Source organism: Leuresthes tenuis, unplaced genomic scaffold (genome assembly GCF_036924035.1).
Source record: "Leuresthes tenuis unplaced genomic scaffold, fLeuTen1.0.hap1 SCAF_15, whole genome shotgun sequence".
NCBI lineage: Eukaryota > Metazoa > Chordata > Actinopteri > Atheriniformes > Atherinopsidae > Leuresthes > Leuresthes tenuis.
Window position 1 is genome coordinate 23348832 of NW_027325369.1, and position 4378 is coordinate 23353209.

Sequence of the window (4378 nt, forward strand, 5' to 3'; positions counted from 1 at the left end):
TTCTGCTTCTATTTATTTCCTACATTTTTTTTGCCTTTTTTGGTCTGTGAAAATAATTTCTGTTGTTTTTTTTTATAATATATGATTAGATCATGCTATAACTTCATGTCTGTCACTTCTTGTATTGTCCTTTAATTTTCCTTTTACTTCATAATTCCTGTCCACCCTCTCTGCCTCCCATCCTATCTCACCCTGTCTTTCCATAACCCCTCTGTTCGTCTCTTCTCCCCTGTTTCTGAGAGTCAGTTGCCCACCCTAAATCAGCAAGCTGCCGAGGATTGTGGGAACCCATGGAATCGCCGTGACCAGGGATGCAGGCAGGGAGCCACAGCAACGCTGGAATGTGGGGCGTCTGAGGAGATAAGAGCTGTGAGCCCAGCCAGGGAAAGAGGAGGGATGCAGCGAGTGGGGGTGGGGGGGGGGGGGGGGGGGGGGGTGTTGCTGGAGGAGGACGAGCGAGGAGGGTGAGACGGAAGCAGGGAGAGCAGCAAGTCCGTGAATGGGGAGACAGAAACACAACACCATAAACAGCCAGAGAGCAAGACAGTGAGACAGTGAAACAGAGGAGGGGGACTTAGGGGGGGGCACACACTGGAGATGGGAAGCCAGCCTTATTCCTCTTTGCATTTCATTTACATCCCTGGCCGTATCGACCAATCGGATTGGGAGCAAAGCCCAGGGCTTAGGAGGGGAATAAAAAGACAAAATGCCTTTGCTGCTCTCATCCCTCCCTGATAATACCCCTTCTGTTTTTCTTTTCTCCTTTTCTCTAGTCTATAAGTAGATACTGTCCGAAATGCCAGCGGAAAAGCGACACCTCCGCTTGCTGTGTATCTCAGATAGACCGAGCGGGAGCAGGGGCTGAAAAGACAGCTTTAGCAACTGGGCCTATCTCCACTCCTCTCTCTGGCTGGATGGAAGCTTGAAGTGGAGAGAGGCGGAGGGCTGGTGTGTGTTGGTTAGTGTTTGGAAGAGAATAGAGGGTGTGAGAGGCATGATAGACTGAGCTGGCCACAGATTTTGCAGAATCTTACACTCTGAAAAACTTTGCCTGCAGATTCTTTTCCTAAGCATGAGAAACCCGTTTAAAGGGTGTTTACCAGGTGCCACCCGTCTTTGCGAAGATTGAAGATGCCTTGTACTTGACATATTTCTAGCTTTGATTTGCTTGCTGATATTCTGCTACAGTTTACTAAGCTGATAGTTTATAGTAGCCGTAGTTTCTTTAGCTTAATGAAATGTCTTCTTAAGCTCATCAATGTGTATTGGGTAGAATTAGGCCCATTAACAACAGTCTGTGTTGACATGATGTCATGATTGACTTGTCTCAGCTTTTTGTTTGCCATCACTCTTCAGTTGTGTGTTGTGTTTGTGTGGTTGACACTATTTGTATGTCAGGCACAGCCTGTTTGCAGGTTTATTGAGTTTATTTGTACAGGTGTTTGTAGGGCTCTTCACTGTGTTAATTTGTTTGAATTTGGGTTACTTTGCACCTCTCAAGTGTTTTCCTGTGTTTAAAGCACTATGCTATTGTCTTTCTGCTCACGTGTTTCTATAGGTGCACCAAGACTATTGTTCTTCCCTGCTCTGCCATCACTGCTGATTTTCAGCTCGTTGAAAGTGACTGTAGTTGATCTCAGTTTTGCTTTGTGGCAAAGCATTAAGATATAGCGAGGGCCTGTTACCTGCCCACACCAGATGCCTGTAAGTGATAAGGTCACCCCAGGACACTGTGTGGATTCTCTCCACCTCCACAGCATCCTCATCCTCAGCACACACAACCTCTCCCCTATATAATAAATCAAACCAAACAACAGAGGCAGATATGGCAGGGATTGGAGGAGGTCAGAGGCTTAGGGAATGCCACATCTCTGTTCCCAGGATCAATCTTCAACTGCCTGGTAATCTCTGGCCCCAGGCCTCACATACCTCCAGTGGTCTCTCTGGCTGGGAGATGGCATTGCCAGCCTGTGTGAGCTGGTACTCATGCTGGGTGTGAGGAGCTGATATGATACTGGGGGTGAATTGGGGGGCTGTTATAACCTGATGGTGTGGATGGATGGAAGAGCAGGGAGAGGAGTAACAATAGCCCCTCTCTCTGTATCCAAACCTCACCTTAATCCTAACTCACAGGTGTGTGCAGATGCACTTGTATGTGCGACGTTTCAGTTTGGTGGTCTCCCACGTGTTTGTGCGCTGCGTGCGTGCGCATGCCCATAAAGTTAGTTTTAATCTGCAAATTTGTAAATGCGGAATAACTTTTAGTTATTATAGAGCAAACTGAATATTATCCCCAAGTTCCCGTTGTTATCTTGTGTACACACATTTGTTTATTTGATACAGCCCCTCTCCACAACAGCACTTCTGTATATCAAAGACAGCAGTGCAGAGCGTAATTGAAAACGGCTACCGTGGAGAAAGGTCTCTCTGCTTTGACTGAGAAGAGGTAGCAAAAGCCTCATTCTCTGCTCCCTTCTTAGATCTATTTAAATAATTGAGGAGTAAACTGACAAATTAGGCACCTTTATAGACACCCCTGGGCTCTCTCTGGGGTCCTTCACTTTTCCCAGTACAAGAAAGCGCCAATAGGCAGAGGATGATATCTTGTGTGCTTTGAGAGGGAGGGGGGGTTGTGGGCCAGGAGGGGTTTCGCCAATCAAGCGGGCCACACTTCCTCCCCCAGGTTCTAATTTTGTGCCACATTAAAGAGCTCGGCCTCCATTTAGGACACAGAGAGGCATTTTCATAATTTGCCGGGTCTCTCGACTAGCTCGAGGTGCCTTTTTTCCCTCCTTCTCTCACTCTGTATCTGAATGGAAGGCCTGGGGAGGAAGAGGGAAAATTCATTCGTCTCCTTTCAACCAACCAGCTTCAGTTCTGCATAATGTTGCTGCTAGGTGTGTATAGCAGCTAATATTTATCTCTTTAATAACTCCCCATTAGACCTGAATATTGTGTGCTGTATAAAGCCAACACTGTTTATTGTTAGGTCTATATAGAAATAAGGGGATTCATGTGTTGTTGCTACATCAAGGCTAATTCATACGGGTCGTATTTGGCTTATGGGAATGAGTTAAAGACTGTGTTGAATATATTCTGCCACCATGCAGCTGAGATGCTTGATAAAAATCTTTGCTATACTGTACATACAATACATAATCTAGGTTAAAGTTGCTGCTGACACCAACCATTCATGTGCAGCGTGCGTCAGCATTGATTCATATGTGATTGGTCACATAATTCACAGTCTCGGGGGGCATTTCATCGCTGACAGACAAGCTAATCTAAAATCCCCCAATTTACAAATGAAAATCCCACCATCCAATTGAGCTAATAGAGGGACTTGAATGGGATAATAAGATGTGGTGTAATACTGTGTAAAAAGCCTGTAATGTTGTGTTGGTGTAAGAGCCTGTGTGACTGGATGTTTGACTGTTTGCAGTGATTACAGGGGCCTGCGGGTCTGGCGACGGCTCTGTGGCTGGGACAGGGAGTTTCTCCCTGGGCAAGGAGATACGCCTGTCTGCCCCTTCTGCTGGAGCTTCAAGGGACCAGGATGTCAGGAGGGAGAGTGCTCCCTGCGAGCTCGCTGTCTCCCCATCGTTCCCGGTCTTGCTGGGTCTGTACTGTTGCAGTGCTTGCAGTTGTGCACAAACAAGGGAGGATTAAAGCAAAACGAATCTAAACAGACAAATGGAATTAGAGTGATGGGTGTCGGTGGGCTGGTTCACAGTGATAAACATAATGATGCTCTGTGTGTGTATGTGAGTGTGTGTGTGTGTGTTCCTGTGTCTAGGGGATTATCAGCAGTTAGGTGTGTGGTGTTTATGGCAGGGTGACTGCTTCTGGGTGTCTTTGTGTGTTTGCCTATCTGTCTATGTTTTTGTAATTATATGTGTGCATATTTACTCTGTTTCTAGTTGTGTGCGTGTGTGTGATAAATGAGTTATTCCATATGGCCTCACAAAAACAACTCTTTGCATCCTCTGCATGAACGTGGATATGTTATGCGTTTTCTTTTTTGTTGGGGTCGTAATTCCACCCTGTCTGCCTCTTTGTTTATGTTTGTCCTGAGCGGCTGCTATTTTAACCTACATGTGCCTCGCAAACACCAAAACTCCTCACCCAGTGTTTACTCAGAATACGAGGGGGGAAATCTCATCTTGAAGAGTGCTGTGCTGCTCATGTGCAGATGTGTTGTTTCCTTGTGCCAGGGGTCTGTGTGTTTATGTGCATATGTGCGAGGAGGTCAGGAGTGTGTAGGAACCAGCAGGGAGGCCAGTGATCAACTGTCTGAAGCTTCCCTGCAGAGGGGCTCTGGGATTAGGGCTAAACCCTGCCCTGCCAGATGGGCACAGCACATCCCCAGCATCGCACA